Raw genomic sequence first — 17,299 nt, 5'->3', positions numbered from 1 at the left:
ACACACACACACACACACACAGAGAGAGAGAGAGAGAGAGAGGGGTAAATATTCCTATGTCATTTTCTAACAAAAATCTCAATCATTCGATTTTACCAATGAAGACTTGGGAGCCAGATGCTGGGGTGGAAAGCCTGCTAGCTTAGAGAGGAAGAGGAAGCACCCAGCTGACCTTCCTCAGCAGATGTCCCAGCAGGAATGCCTTCTCTCACACCACCACAAAAAAGCTTTTTCAAACTGCATGCCCCTCCCTTCTAATTCCTGTGTGTCTCTCTATCCATCCTCCTGACCTCTTCTTACTTGCTATGGATTTTTCTTAGTAATCCTGTACTCACACCCTGTCATCTAGTTGCCTGCTCTGCCTCTTCACCAACTTTAGATGCTTTTATTTAATCTTGTTTACAATAATCGAGCTGAAAACCCTTGGATTAAAGGTGTGTGCTAAGGCTGAGCGACACTACAACTAAAAACAGGTTTTTCCGGTAAATAATACAATCTTGGGATGCACAGTGTGCTCAAATGCAACACTCAAACACATAAAAAAAAGGAAGCTGCTAATAAGAAAAGCCAGGGCATCACTGTTTACCAAGTTATGTTTTCCTGAAGCAAAATTAAGATTTGGTCATTTTAGTTTCCTCCACTGGCTATTTATACCAATGGAAAGCTTAGCATTGTCACATACATTTAAATATCACTGGTAAAGTTAGCTAAATTAGTTTAAACTTAGATAATTAATTTAAGAGATTTAAAGTATTCAGCTGTAAGCCTGGCATAGTGGCACTCACCTTTAACCCCAGCACTTGGGAGCAGAGGCAGGTGGATCTCTGAGTTGGAGGCTAGCATGGTCTACACAGTGAGTTCCAGGACAACCAGAGCTACAAAGAAAAGCCCTAAATCCAAAAAACAGAAAAAATTATTTAGTTGCTTAAGGTTAAAACCAGCATGCAATTAACCTCCCTTTCTAACAATGGAGGAAGGAAGGAAGGGAAGGAGGGAGGGAGGGAGGGAGGAAGGGAGGAAGGAGAAATGGAAAGGAAAATAAATTCGAATACATTCCCCATTGTGATAATCAACCTTAATGGATATTTTTATTCTATGTTATTTGTTTTTATATAAATGGCTATTTTTATGGTCAAATATAGGTTTTTTTTTTTTTTTGGACAGGTTTGTAAGTCATTTCAGCAAAAGCTATAGATAAATTATTTGAAACTGCATGCTGATTTGCTGATTTTCTTCTTTCATCAGAAAGAGGTAACATACATCTACTATGTGATAATATCGGGGCAATGGTTTCGTATGGACTACTGGTCATTGTAAATTAAAGATGCATTTATTAATTATGCATTAATAAGGAGATCAGGAAGATGGCTCCTTCAGTAACATGTCTTTTGTGCAAGCATGAGGAGCTGGACTCCAATTCCTGGCACACACATAAAAAGCTGGGCTTGCCTATAATGCCAACACGGGGACGGGAGCAGAGAGCTCCTGGGATCTGTAGCAAGCGTCACTGAATTGGGGAACTCAGGTTCAGTGAGGCCCTGTCTCAAAAATTAAGTTGGAGAATAGTTGAAGATGACACCTGAAGTCAACCTCTGGTTTCCATGAATGAGCACACATGTGTGTGCACAGGCACTGGAACATGTATGTACAAATATACCACACATACACAACAGCAACAATAAAAGATTCACTAATCAGGACATTCCTATGACCCTAGGACTCTGGAGGGGAAAGAAGACAAAAGAAGGAGAATCAGTTCAAGACCAACCCCAGCTGTCTATTTGAGGCAGCCTGGACTACATAAGACTATCTTTTTCAAAAATCCACTAATGGAAAAACTTAATAATATGAAAAGACTTGATTAACTTTGTACATATCAAGATGGAAATGAAATCACCAAAATGTTTACATACATACACTTACAACAATCACCAGAATAATACGATATGTAGATTTCTTAAATGGGTAATAGTATATAAATAAATATTACATAAGTAAAACATCAGTTTTATTAAAGAACCTTTTATATAGATAATTCCTGAATGATTCACAGCTATTCACAGTTTAGCAACAGTGCATTCTCACCTGCAGATTTCAGGACTGCCTAGGTTCTTGTCATTGCTTATCCTTTTAAAAAGTTACCATCGCTGTCTATTTTAATTGTATTTTTGAAATTATGACTTGTAAAGTACTAAGTTGTGGGGTATGGAGGGAGCTCAGTCGGTAAGGTGGATCCCAAACATGCCTGGGGCCCTGGGATCCATCCCCAACCTTGCACAATCTCTTAGTGTGGTGGCACTCGCCTGTAATGCCAGCACTGGAGAGGGGGAAACAGGAAGCTCAAGCTCAAGGCTATCCTCTGCCTCACAGGGTTTGAGTCCAGTCTGGGATACCTGAGACCCTAGCTTTGTAGCTAAACACTGCGACAAAACAACCAAGTTGCAACCAAGTATCTTTTTGTGTATGTGGTTGTGGTATAAGTATCTTTTTGTGTATGTGGTTGTGGTATAAGTATCTTTTTGTGTATGTGGTTGTGGTATAANTTTGTGTATGTGGTTGTGGTATAAGTATCTTTTTGTGTATGTGGTTGTGGTATAAGTATCTTTTTGTGTATGTGGTTGTGGTATAAGTATCTTTTGGTGTATGTGGTTGTGGTATATGTGCATGCATGCATGGTCCAATGTTTGTAGATGCATGTGTGTATGCATGTGGAAGCCCAAAGCTGAAGTTTGGTGTCTTCCTCCATCACTCTCCATTTACTTATTGTAGCAGGGTCTCTCACTGAAACTGGAGCTCACTACAGCTACCCTAGCTAGTCAGCCTGTCCTAAGAATCCACCTCTGCCTCCCGAATGCTGGTAGTGCTAGAGGAAGGCTATGCCTACCCACCTTTTGTATGGGTTCTTGAGACAGGGACTACTTCTTCAGTGAACCATGCCCCTCCCCCCCTCTGTCTAGCCTTCTACTATTATCTTCCATTGTTAGTAAACAGCTACGTTTAGGAAACACAACTCCATACTAATTGTGAGAAACAGGAAGCAACACTTATATTTCCAAACTAAGCCAGACAAAAGCCCAACATTGAGTCATTCTGAGCTTCTTAGGGCACCGAAAGTATTTTAACAAAGACATTTATACAAGACTCCCACCTGGGGAAAGTCCACATCTGTGCCGCTCTTTAAAATGGAAGATGTTTGTTTTTAATTGATTACTTATTTATCTTTTAGGCAGTTTTGGTGTAACATGAAATAGAATAAAGCATCATTTTTCTAATTATTATTCAAGGTCGAAGTAGAAGAGGAAATACCTATATAACGATTTACCTTTATGGCTTGTATTTTTATTGGCCTTCTGTGTCTAAAAATAAATTAGATTTTTTTTTCTCCAATTACTCCAAGTACGAGTGTAATCTAAATGTGCAATAGTGAACTTCACACTACAGAGTGAGAGTCTAAGGTGTAAGTGGTGGCTTAGTTCAAAAACTTGCAAAGAAGAGTTCTTAGTCTATTCAAAAACTGAAGGGTAACTTCATGCGTCTTACTCAGTCTTCTTCATGATTAAGAATTAACTGCAAAAATATTATAAAAGTCCTTTAAATGTAAGTTCTTAAGAAAACAGCAAACAGGCACGTGCAGGGGTTAAAATCAGCTTTCCCGTTGCCTGTATTTTCCCTTTCATTCTGTACTTTCAGATGCCTGACTGAGGTCATCTTGCCAGTCCATCAGCCAAAAGTAGTGGGGTTGTTTTCTTCCTTAGATTGTTACCAGGTGGGTGGACCTAAGTCTTACCATCTGATTAAAACTGGGAATTAAAGGCAAGGAGCCAAACAAAACAAAACAAAACAGAGCAAAACAAAACAAAACAGAAAGTTTCATTCTGCATGGGATACATACACATTAAGAGTCCTGTCCGCACGGCCTCAAGCCGCAGTCCTTTTGACACGAACACCCTCACACAGTGGGCAAACTTCCACGTGTTCCGGTCCTAGTTTTAGGAACAGAAATCTCCAAAGTACACGCCGTGCTTGTTAACATGTATTCCCTGGATTTTTCTTTCACACCTCATGTCTGACAGTCCATATGATTTTTACCAAAGCCAGGTTAGATCATTTAGATGACACCCTTCTATGCTGTCCACACCCACTGCCTAGACAAGTCTCACAAAACCATACTTCAAAATGTAGAAAAAATATACCCCCGGTCTGTTTAGTCCACACCCATCCAATGGGTCTCTAGAGGCAGTCAACGTGGATCCACCGCTAGAAGCATCTCTCAGGCAAACTGCTCCCCTACTTCTTGACAGCTACGCCACCTACCCGTGGAACCTGGGCCTCTGCTTTTGACCATTCTCAGATCAGCTAGCTCATTCAACCTAGAGGCTAGTGGTAGGAATGGAAAGAACCGAACAGGAGAAGAAAGTTGCTTGCTACTCTGCGGGCCATTGGATTTTTTTTCGGTGGCTTCTGCAGAGCTAAGGGGGCGGCGTGATCCGCGAGCTTAGCCTCTCGGTTCGGGGTTCCGGCTCTGTGTGGGTGGGCACGGGCAGGCCAGAGAGGCCTCGATGCAGCGACCCGGTACCTCGCAGGCCCAGGCGCGGAGGCCAGTAGTCTTCGGCCGGACACCGACTCACCTGCCCTCTGCAGAGGCGATGGAGCGTGCAAGGCTCGCGGGGACCCAAATGCGCGGAGGTGGAGACGCTGGACACCGGGGAGGGGTGGCGAAAGCAGGAAAGCGGATTACCTAAGCGAGGATGCAGAGCCCCAAGGAGGATACAGCCTTTCCCCAAGAAACGGAAGAGGCGGAGGAGGGGCGAGAGAGGAGGAAGGGAGTGCCAACGCCTGGTGGTGGTCGCGCTGGGACCTGGCGCAATCCTCCTGTGGCGGGCACAGCCGGAGGGCAAGCGGCCAGGAAAACACCGGAGGTCACCGCAGCGAAGGCGGGGAGGCGCCCTGCCTCTCTTGGCTCCAGTAGTGCAGCCCAGTTTCTGCCAGGTCCCGGCCCCGCCTCTTTCCCCCGGGCGGGTGGCCTCTTGCTTCTGGGGCGGGCAAGGGCATCCCACGCCAGCCAGCCTGAGTCTGGCCTCCGCGACGTCACAAGTGAAGCGTTGTCAATTTGCTTGAGAGGGCCAGAAAGGTCAGGGTTGTCTCAACCACAGTTCTTGGTGTGCGTTGTTTCTTCAGAAGCACCCACAAAGTCTTTGAGAATATTCCTCCTCCATTCATTTGAACCCTTGGTGTTATGGGTTTGGCAGATGGTTTGAAGCTGTGAAGTTGGACTTCCTGCTAGAATGAGTCCCCCTGTTCTAATAGAAGCGTCTAGGTTCCTACATGTTTGTTTAGTCAGAGCAGTGTCTTCTGGACCTTATTAGTTGTGGGTCAAGGCCCAGCCAGGCAAGAAGCACATGTTGGGTGGGAAACTCATCTCTTGCTGCAACCCTTTTACACTAACGCTCAGTGTGCCTTAAAGATATAGTTGGGAGTGGTAGGTGGAAATAGAAATGGGTGGTGATGGACAAAGGGCAGAATTTTAAAAATTCTGGGTAAGAATTTTAAAAAGGGCAACATTCAACTTTGGGATAGAAGGGGCTCAGAGTCTCTGTGAGTGCTCTGGGCCCTTCTGTCTTGGTAAGATTTATCCACGGCTTCCCTGTGATTTATTCTGTGGCTGGAACTGGGAAGCTCTTCAACAATTCTAGCCAGCAGGCTTTCTCATCAACCTCTCCCCAAGCTCCCATTTATCCGCAGCACTGCGATGGCACCTCACCCACTTCCATTCCCCATCCGCCTTTCATTCACTCACAGGTTCAGGGGATTCAGCCTTCTTTCTCACTTTTACTTTGTTTTGTTTTGTTTTGTTTTGTTTTGTTTTGTTTTGTTTTGTTTTGTTTTGTTTTGTTTTTGGTAAGAGTCTCACTTTATAACCCTTGCTGGCCTCAAATTCACTATCCTCCTGCTTCTGCCTTCTGGGTACTGGGAGTACAGATGGGTGCCACCATGCCTAGATCCTCATATTGTCCTTTAGTTCCATTCTCTTAAGTCCATTCTTGGTGTTACTGCTGATATTAATTATGAAATCATATCCATGACAGCAAAATCAAGGGATAATATAAATATGACATTTACCATAAGGAGATGGGAGTAGATTTGTATCTAGGAGCAGAACTGGGGAGGGGCTAGAGTAGGAGCTATGACTCTAGCCCATTTCTCTGCAGGTGCAGAGACTACCCTACAATACATATCTCACTGGGTCACTTGCTTGCTCTGATCTCTATTAACACTTGGAGCAAATTGCTGTTGATCAAGGCACATTTCCTCCTCCTCACTGTCAACTTTGCCACTCACACTTAGTGACCCTTTTACCAAACTGGATCTAGATGTCAATCCACAATCCATGTTTATGGCTGCCATTGCTATTGCAGCAGTCTCTTGCAGCTCTAACACACAGCTATAAGAGCTGGATAACTGGTAAGTCTTACCTCATAACTGATGAGATGGCACAGCAGGTAAAACTGCATGCCACCAAGCCTGATGAACTCACTTGGATTTCTGGTACCCACATGGTGAATAGAGAGGACTGACTCCCCATAATTGTGCTCTGGCCTCCATTTATGTGCCACAGTACACCTGTGTGCTCACATACTCACAGTTATAATCATAAAAAATAATTTTAAACATTACCCCTTACGAGAGTTGTGGTTATCTTCATTTTATATAAAAAAACAACTGTATCATGATTATAAATAGTCATTATAATAAATCTTTATAGTATATTGTAAAGAAATAGTTATAAAAAATTAAGTTGTAAAGGGGTTAGTTTACTCAAACACGTAGTAGTGTTTGGTGAGGCTAGGTTTGAACCTAGAAATTTGGCTCCAGTACTCACGTGGTATTACCCAGTCATCATTTAAAACCTTTCTCAGACTGTATGGTTTAACTGTAAAAATATTACCCGCCAGCTCACCCATTGGAGCTTTCAGCCCCAGGTTCTGGCACTATTTTCATGAGTTACAGAACTGTTAGGAGGGACTAGGGGTGCAGTCTCACTGGGAGAGAGGAGGAGTGAGCGCTGGGGTTCCGAATGTGGAAGAAGTTGGAGCTGTAGCAGAGGAGCCTCAGAACAGTCCATGCAGAGCTTAGCAGGCCTTCTGGTGGGAATGTAGAGGAGCAGAATGCCAATAGAAGGACAGACAGAAGACAGGTCTCAGGAGGTTTTGGTGGGGAAGGGGAGGGAACTGACCTGGAGGCCATTTGTGTTACAGTTTCACAAAGACTCTAGGCACATTTCCAGCAAATACAAGTGACGCTGAATTCAGATGAGTAATTCAAATTCAAAGGATGGATTTATTTTGTGGAAGAAATTTCAGTGCAGCGCGGGATTTGTTCTTGTTGCATTTGTCTAGATTTGCAATGAGAGCTCTTAGCAGAAAGTGAAGCAGAACCATGTAAAGATATGTATTTGGGCCAGGAAAGGAGGGAGAGTAAATTTACAATCATGGACAAAGTCACTGCTGGAAATGCTGCTGACTGTTAACAGAGAGTGGCACAGCTAAGAGAGAACTTCCTTGCTCCCTGCTGCAAGAGGAGCCGTTCCTCCAGTACAAGACAGCACTCATTGAAAGCTCCAGGCCACCTACTCATCTCACCCAGCGTGGAAGCTATCTTCCTGGGTTCTGCCATATTGATAATCAGAGGCTGCCACAGCTGAGTTGAGAGAGAGCCAGCCTATGTATTGAGCCCAGAGCAGCATTTAGTTCTGATTTTACAAGCATGCAAGATTCCAGAGTTATAGTATTGTAGAAGTTCACACCAAGGTTCTAGACAGCTGCTGGGGACAGATAATATGGATCAGGATTGGACCTGTGCATGAAACAACATCTTTGTGGGTAGTTCAGGAAGCTTAGAAGGTGAAACTTAAGTAACAGTGGATTTAAGGATGCTAGAGATACTAAAAACATGAAATATCTGCCATTGGAAGCTGCAGCCAGAGACTGGACTTGGCCCAAGAAAGACCACATGTGCTGTAGGGAAGGGTTATCAAATTCCACAGGATCCCAGGTGGTACCATATAAGACTGCAGGGTTTGGCATACAGGGGTTTCGTTTTGCTTTGGATCAGTCCTTCCTTGCTATGGTCTCAGATACCCCTTTCAGGACAGGATGTTTTTGCCCTATGTCATTGTATGTTAAGAGTAGGTGACTCCCTCCCCCCCCCCCCGCCCTTTACTCATAGTTAAGAAATTGCTGGCAGTCTTACTTAGACTGTGGACTTTGGCTTTGAAAAGTGTTGAAGCTATAAGACAATGTAGACCTTTGCAGATAGATAGAATCTGTTTTTCACTATGAACTGATGATAAGCCTATAGGAATAAAATACTATGGTTCAAAGATAAGCTGTCCCTCCTGTGTTTGAATATTCAGTCCCCAGGTGGAAGCACTGCTTTGGGGGGTTCTGAAAATTTCTGAACATGGGGCCTCCACTATGGAGGACAAGTCATAGTGGTGGGACTTTATGGTATAACACAGCTCTGCTTCTGGTGAGAACTCTCTCCCTGCCCCCTCCTTCTTTCTTCCTTTTCACCTTCTCTTTCTTGGCCTGTGGGAATGTGAAGGACCCCCTCAGGTTCCTACCACACACTGCTACCAGGACTCTACTATGCCTTCATTTAATGAAAGTAAGCCAAAAGAGATTCTTCTGCTTAGAGTAGTTTCTATCAGGCATTTGATCACAAGGATGAAAAAAGTATCTAATAGAAATAATTCATCACTCTTGAGAAAAATAAAACTTTAAATTTTTAAAGTTGTAGACAATGGTTCTCAACCCCTGTCACAATCCCCATAGGAATTGAGAGACCCTTTCACAGGGGTCACATAAGAACATCAGAAAACACAGATATTTACATGACTATTCATAACCAACAAATTACAATTAAGAAATAGCAACAAAAATAATTTTAATGTTGGGGATCACCGTATTTAGGGTTTCCATTGCTGTGAAGAGATACCAGGACCAAGGCAACTCTTATAAGGGAAAACATTTAGTTGGTGCTGGTTTATATCTCCATGTCCAACTCCAGTTGACTGCAACACAATTCTTTCTCTTGAGCTGGTTTCACTCCCTGTTAGCAACTTTCCTTGGCAGGTATCCCATGGCTTTGGCATCTCTAACATCTTGGGGTATCCCAACTTTAACTTCACAGCTTCTTGATCCAAAGTCTGGGACTCCCACTTCTCCAGCTCTGCACCTGTAGCACTCTAGGTTCTGGTTGAGTCCATTCCACTGTTGCTACTGTTCTTGGTGGTCATCCCATGGTACTGGTATCTCCAATATGCTGGGGTCTATTGCTGCAACTAGACTTCACCAATAGCCTCTCATAGGCTCTCTTCATGGTGTTTAGCATCAGCTACTTTGCATGATTCCTTCAGTCCTGGGCTGTCAACTGCAACTGAGGCTAAACTTCACCAATGTCCTTACCTAGCCTCTCACAGTGCCAAGCCTGAGCTGTTCGCTATGACCATTTCATGCCTTCAAAAATAGTACCACCTGGGTGATTCTTACACATTACCAACTCCAGCTATACCACAAGGTATAACCTTGGGTGTATCTGGAACACAGCTTCTTTGTGCTCTCAGAAAACACTTAGAAGATTTCACTGCAGTGATGCTGGTCTCTTCTTAATCACCTCTAATTTAGCTCCAACATCAATTGGCCCTGTAACCTCTTCTATTCTTGAATCTAGTCCTAGAGCCATGTGGCCAAAGCTGCTGAGTTCTGCTGCTTTCTGGGACTGGAACATTCCCCCATCATTCTACTACATCCTTCACTGCCTAGGCTTGGATGTCCTAGAACTTGTTCTGTAAACTGACCTTGAAATCAGAGATCTTCATGCCTCTTTCTGGAGTGCTGATATTAAAGGTGTGTACCACTGTGCCTGGACCTAATTGTTTCATGGCCACTATGTCTCAAGATCTGAATCAAAAGCATGTGTTGTTGAGCCTCAAGATCTGAGTCACAGGCGTGCCCTCCATTTCTGGATTGTAGTTCATTCCAGACTAAACCTCCAAATGAAAACATTAACCATGTTAAAATAACTCCTAACATGAGATAACTATCCTTTGTTAAACTGCAAACAAATAAACAATCTTAACTGGGTGAGATTTAGCCCCAAAGTCACCACTCTCTTAATCTGTTTATCTCCTTGAACACAGGCTTCATCTCCATTCTACTTCCTGGTGTCCTTTTAATACTTCAATCATACATTTTGTATTTTTCCTTTTTCAGCTTGCTTAATCAAAATGCTCTTCAGAAGAGTAAACCACAAGGCAGAGTCTATGCTAGACTTTTTTTTTTGAGACCTCTTTCTTTAATGCTACCAGTGTGAATCTCTTCACCTTAGCTTCAGGCAGACTCCCCCAAAAAGGACAAAAAGTAGCCACATTCTTCACCAAAACATCATAAAAAAGTTCTCTGGGCAGCATACTAAAATTCCTTTTCTCTGAAACTTCTTGAGACAGGACACCAGAGTTCAAATCAACCTCAGCACAAATGACTTCCATATTCCTACTAGGATGGCCCATTAAGCATTCTGCTTCTTTCCAAAGTCTCAAATTCCAACTTCCTCCAAACAAAAGCACAGGCAGGCCTATTACAGCAATACCCCACTCCTGGTAGCAACTTCTGTCTTAGGATTTCTGTTACTGTGAAGAAACACCATGAGCGAGGCAACTCTTATAAAGAAAAACATTTAATTGGGGATGGTTTATAGTTTTAGAGGTTCAGTCCATTATCATCATGGTGGGAAGCATGGAATCATGCAGGCAAGACATGGTACCAGAGGAGCCAAGAGTTCTATATCTTGAACATTGAAGGCATCCAGGAACTGACTCTCTTCCACAGGTACCCAGCAGGAGAGTCTCCTCCACACTGGGCAGAGCCTGAGCATAGGAAATTTCAAAGCCCACCCCCACAGTGATATTCTTCCTTAAACAAGGCCACACCTAATAGTGCCACTCCCTATGTACCAAGCATTCAAACTCTTGAGTCTATGGGGATGCTGGGGTAGGAGGGGAGAGAGTTGGAGGGAGGGAAACAAACCTAACATGAGGAATTGTTCTAAAGAGTTGAAGCATTAGGAAGATTGAGAACCACTGCCTTAGATGGTTAAAGACTCACAAAGAATCTTTAATTCTTTAAATGTAGAGCAAAGAAAAAAAATTACTAAGGAATGCAGCAATTTGACCAGTGGGCTTTTAAACTTATTTTATCTAAAAACTACAGAGTAAAAATAAAGAAAAAATATTTAACATTTGTAATTTATAAAAGGTTAGAGAGTAACATTCTCATTTTGAAAGAGGTCTAATGAGTACAATGAAAATGTTCTCTCGCCAAGGGGCAGATGTGAGTTAGTTAAATCATGAATTAAAAAACTACTAATGACCAAACATTGTTAAGGGACGTGAAACCTTGAATGATTCACTATCAAGTTGGCCGAGAGAAAATAATATTCAGAAGGTGTGATTTGAGTCAACCACTCATGGGGAACACATTGTAGCAACTGACAAATTTATGTATTACTGAGAAGGGCATGAATTGACTCAAGGATTCTGAGGAGAATTTGGTAGAATGTAATAACAAATATTCACACCTATTGACTAAATGTTACACTTCTGGGGATTTATAATAGAGAAATTCTCCATGCCAGGGGTTAACAAACATTTTTTTTTTCTTTTGTGAAAAGCTGGATGATAAATATTTTACATTTTAAAGATCACTTTTGTTTCTATCCCTTGTCTTTTCTATGTGTGCTGTAAAAAACAAAAACAAAAACAAACAAAAACCAACCTACAGTTGTAAAAATGGTTTACTGGCTGTACAAACAGGTCAATGGCCTGAAATTGGCTGCAGGGCCAAAAAGACAGAGTGAGCAAATGCAAATCTAACAAGTATATATATATATATATATATATATATATATATATATATATATAAAATTTCATATATATATGAATTCTTTGGCATTTTCAATTTTTTTCTGAATATATATACACACACAACATACACACACATGCACATACACACTTGGAAAAATATCTGAAGATATAGAAAGGCTAAAATGACTAGGGTGGTCTGGGGTGGTAGAAGGATGAGACTATGCACACTGACTTTTTTTGTGCATGTGACTCTTCTATTTGGAATGTTATATTTCGTTTGTTTTGAGACAGACTCCCTGTGTAGCTCAGGCTGGCCTCTTGTGCCTTGTATTTGCTAGGATTATAGAATACACCACCGACCACAGACTAACTATTTATAAAGAGTGAGTTTGAGAGAGAGGAACTTTATTTGCAGGACAACAAAGGAATATCCTGTTCTCCTCTGGGTGGAGTTGGTCACTTTCTCTTTTGAGCTTCCTGATTCCATAGCATTCTTTCTTTCTGAGAACGATTAACAGCATAATTATTTAAACCTTCTTCTATCATTGGATATTGGCTCCATAGATTTTCTGTTATAAATCTGCTGAAAGAACCTAGTGGGGAAACCCCCACTCAATTGGGCGTGCACCCAAGAATCACGAACAGATGACCATCTTGATGTAAAAGCATGAGGTAGTTTAATGATGGAGCTCCAGGCTGACACATATCTCCCACAGGAGACAGAGGTGTTGACCACATGGTGGAGCCATAATGGCGGAGCTCCGGTTCAAAACATATCTCACACAGGAGACAGTGGTTTCGACCCAGAGGCTTGGAAGCTAGGGACTTTTATAGAAAAGGGGTGGGGCTGGGGGAGGAATTGGCACGGTTTCACATGATTGGTCCTTTTAAACATCAACAGACTGTCAGAAGGGCGGGAGATAGGGAGGCACCAGGCCAGTCAGGAGGTGTAACAACGGGCCTGCCCAGGCATGTCCTGGCCTGTTCTGCTATGTTCTCAGCCCCAGGTTTCAAAGCTCACAAACAACTCTTTGGGATATTTGACATAAATTACATGAATCACATGTCTCAAGTTTTATTTCCTTTCACTGCCAGTTATTCTCTTGTTGCTCAACTCTGTCTCAATAGACAAATCATTAATATGCTTCTCTTGTGTGACAATTGTGGGTGACCAAACAGTACATTGAAGGATAGAAAAGAAGAAGGTTAGGGTAATTTTTTTCAAAATCGTTTCAAACTTCTGACAGAGTTCTGACTGTGACTTCAAACTTGTAAGGGCCCTAAAGGGCTATCTCTCCCTTCAGCCACTTTAGCTTCCTCTGGGCACTGGTCACATGATTCCAGCCATTATTTCCTCTAGCCTAGCCCAACTAATGTTCTTACTGAGTGTCTGATGGTTCATGTTCTTGCTAGTTCCTTTCCTAGCCTAACTGAATTAAATCCTTACATTTTAGTCTCTTTAATATAATCTCTCCAGCTTCATCATCTGAGTAGAGTTGGTTCCTTTATAACAGACTGGTATATATTAAGGGACTCTTTAGTCAATATATAACATAGACTTTTATTCATCATTGCCACAGGCCATAGATATTTTTCATGTGAGGTAATGATTTACATGCATTATGGGTAAAACTTTGAATTACTACTGTGTGGTCAGTATTTGGGGATGTAATACTCTTGACATTGTTCCTAACTTTTCCATCAGTGTTTGTAAAACACTGCCTTTTATTGAAGAATTATGTACTACAGCGTAGTTAGGGGTGTTCAAATTTCTATAATTTTGCCATCTCTATTTTCCCTCTTCCTCTTTTAAAAATTATTGGTTACTTTATTTACATTTCAAATGTTACCCCCTTCCCGATTTCCCCTCCGGAACCCCGCTACCCCCTGCTTCTATGAGGAAGCTCCCCCCCCCCCCCCCCCCCCCCCCCCCCCCCCCCCCCTGCCCCCCCCCCCCCCCCTTCCCCTACTCTGGGGCATCGTGCCTTCACAGGACCAAGGGCCTCCCTTCCCATTGATGCCAAATAAGGCCATCCTCTGCTACATATGCAGCTGGAACCATGGGTTCCTTCATGTGGTTTGATACCTGGGAACTTTGATGCCAAATAAGGCCATCCTCTGCTACATATGCAGCTGGAACCATGGGTTCCTTCATGTGGTTTGATACCTGGGAACTCTGGGGGGAGGAGGAGTCTGGTTGCTTGATATCGCTGTTCTTCCTATAAGGTTGCAAACCCCTTCAGCTCTTTCAGTCCTTTCCCTAACTCCTCCATTGGGGTCCCTGTGCTCAGTTCGATGGTTGGCTGCAAGCATCTACATCTGTAACTGTAATGCTCTGGCAGAGCCTTTCAGGAGACATCCAAAGCAGGTTCCTGTCAGCAAGCACTTCTTGGCATTGGCAATAGTGACAGGGTTTGGTGGCTGCATATGGAACGGATCCCCAGGTGGGGCAGTCTCTGGATGGCCTTACCTTCAGTTTCTGCTCCACTCTTTGTCCCTGTATTTTCTTTAGACAGGAGCAATTCTGGGTTAAAATTTTGAGAAGGATGGGTAACCCCTATCCCTCAACCAGGGACCATGCTTAACCTCTAGATATGATCTCTACACGTTCTCTCTCTCCTTTGTTGGGTATTTCAGCTAATGTCATCCCCATTGTATCCTGGGAGGCTCTTGCTTTCCTGGCATCTGGAACTTTCTAGTGGCTACCCCCAGTTCCCCACCCCCCATTGTTACACACCTTTGTTCAATTTCCTGATCCTCTGTATATCTCCCCTGTCTCTTCCTACACCTGATCCTGCCCCCTATTTTCTTCTCCCCCTCCTCTCTTCTTCTCAAGTCCCCCCTCTACCTCCCATGATTATTTTGTTCCCCCTTTTAAATAGGACTGAAGCATCCATACTTTGGTCTTCCTTCTTCTTGAGCTTTGTATGGTCTGTAAGTTGTATCATGGGTATTCTGTGTTTCCTTCTTCCTCTTTTAGTTGCCTTTTCACATGATCATTTCTCTGTTCATTCAATGTATGAATTCCTTATATAATGTTCTGGCCTTATTTTTATATATGTCAAGGAAATATAGATATACTATTTAGTCAAGGAGCTTGTGATGCTTCTGCGTTCATGGAACGTACAGCAGCAAGAAGGAACACTCATTTGTGAAATTCCACTAGCAATAGAGCAACAGAGCAACCCACCCTCACATGTCACAGACATTTTCTTGGTTTGCCTTCCAATTTTATGTAACAGTTCTTTGAGACGGGCTAGCCCAGACTGGCCGGGCCACACTTACAGTTCCTTTATCTGTTTCCATTGTCCCATTCAGGGATGTGGTGCCATAGATGGCAACACTCCAAGGACAACTCAGTGCTAAAAATTCACCTTTTTTGGGAAATAATCTTAATATTTATTTAATGCTTTCGGATGAAATTTGTTTGGCATTTTCAATGGTTTTTTCCTGATTACATAATCACTGCATTGTGAAGAAAAGTTTATGGAGACTTTGAAAAATGTGGGGAAAATATTAAAAAGAAAACAATCTACCACATAAACTATAACTGTTAGTGTTTTGGGTATTTTAGTCTTTGGGTTTTTTAGTCTTCTGTGTGCATATATGGATTTTTTTTAAAAAAAGATCACTATATATTGTTTTGAAAAGTGCCCTTTAATCATCATAAAAGAGCATTTTCTCCAAGCCACCAAATACTTTTCTGAAAGAATTTTCAATGGCATATTAGCCAATGTGTCTTAAGGTCAATAGCCACAGTTCCAGTACAGGTCTGGGCCTTTCTCGACGCAGTCATATTCTTTATATAGAATTATATCTAATGGTCTCATGCTTGGCACTGCACTTAGGAGCTAATGCTGCCCTTGCAAAGCCCTTGAGTTTGGTTCACCAGACTCATATGGTGGCTCACAACTGCTGGAACTCCAGTTCCAAGTGATCTATCTGAAGCCCCTGACCTCTCAAACATCGGCACTCATCAACTTCCACCCCAATATATGCGCATAATTTGAAAAAAATTATGTCACTTCAAACTAGTAGCAAACTGACCAATTGCCCCAAAGACCAGCACCGTGTCCTTGTCACTGTCTGTACCTAGTAACTCAAGCTCAACACTTGGAAAGCTTGAAGTGACTTTGGCTATGGTCCACCAGGTGAATGCTGCAGCATTTGCCACCTGTATGTCTTCTGTTAGGCAGATGTAAAAGTAACTCCACCCACAATAGGTGGCTTGGTGATGACTCAGAGCATGGACTGAGTTTGAATTGATAGCAGGAAGAGTTGTTGAGGTGCCTTTGCCTGTGTGCCATCTGAATGTCCCCTTACAGGTTCCTGGATCAGCTTCTGACAAGATGCCATTTCCCTGCTGTCCAGCACAGAGGTCCTCCTCTGTCACAGGAATATTGTCACTGAGTCTTCCTCTGCCGGCAAGTTCTGCTTCTGGTCTTCAGGTATCCAGGCCGTGTTGTGCATTGGGCCAAAATAGAAGGAACAAAGCTTATTTTGGCTGATAGGTTCCACGGGATCTCTGCTGTGTGAGTGGCAGATGAAATAACCTTCTCCAAGTTGGTTTTCAGTGAAACAGCTCTCCTTTATTGGGGGCAACAAGAGCTATACAAACCTTGGAAAGTGGGTAGGGTTGTCAGGGTCAGTGTACATTATAAAGGTGCTGGGGATGCTGCATTTGCATGAAGAGGAATTCCAGGTGCTTGCTGGTCATGTCCTTACAGGCAAAGAGGAAGTTAAACCTGTAATTTGGCCACCAGGCTATGTGACTATCTCAAGGGTGGCAGAGGTGGGGGGGTCTTACGGTCTGTAAGTGCTGGAACATGCATGCCCAGAGCAAGGAGGAAGACAGTTCCTAGTCTTGGGATGAGATTTTGGGGGTTTGGACAAGTCTCAACCTCACTCTTGATCTAGACTGGCTCCCTCAGGCACACAGCTTTCCTGCCCCATCCTTCCTTCCATTCTTAAACTTTTGTGGATATTATCTTGTTACCATCCTTCTCCACCGAGGACTCTAGAAAGAACTCATTATGGATTCTGCACCCTAGCTTCTAATACTTTAATGTACAGTTTGTTATCTGGAATCTTTGTGATCTAATTGGGAATTCTTTTTTATATATCGTGCTTTGAAATGAGTTATCTTTAGTTTTTTTCAGAAATGTATACAACTTGTTTGTTTTGATATTTTGTGGTTTCAACATAAAACTAATTTAATAGAAAATAATGCATTTATTTCTTAAGGATTAAAAATAAAACATTTAAACGCTTCCTTAAAATGTCTATATGCTGACTCAAATTCTTTTGCTAAATGACACCCATGGTATCTCCTCCAGTCCGCCTGCCAAGGGATCACTCTAGTAAAAACCTAAATCA

At 42.6% G+C, this 17,299-nt stretch overlaps 1 protein-coding gene across 2 annotated transcripts in view; it reads right to left on the bottom strand.

The window, feature by feature from the left end:
• The window catches only part of Inpp1 (inositol polyphosphate-1-phosphatase), a 29,443-nt gene extending 24,406 nt beyond the window's left edge, over window positions 1-5,037 (bottom strand). Inside the window, exon 1 of one of the 2 annotated variants that reach the window (XM_021166124.2) lies at window positions 4,629-5,037. The gene's annotated coding sequence lies outside the window, so the exon portion shown is untranslated. The other variant, XM_029479832.1, reaches the window with a different exon arrangement.
• Between the last annotated feature and the right edge of the window lie 12,262 nt (window positions 5,038-17,299).

Source organism: Mus caroli, chromosome 1 (genome assembly GCF_900094665.2).
Source record: "Mus caroli chromosome 1, CAROLI_EIJ_v1.1, whole genome shotgun sequence".
Classification (NCBI taxonomy): Eukaryota; Metazoa; Chordata; class Mammalia; order Rodentia; family Muridae; genus Mus; species Mus caroli.
The sequence above is the reverse complement of the archived record's forward strand: the minus strand, read 5'-3'. Positions and strand labels throughout refer to the sequence as shown.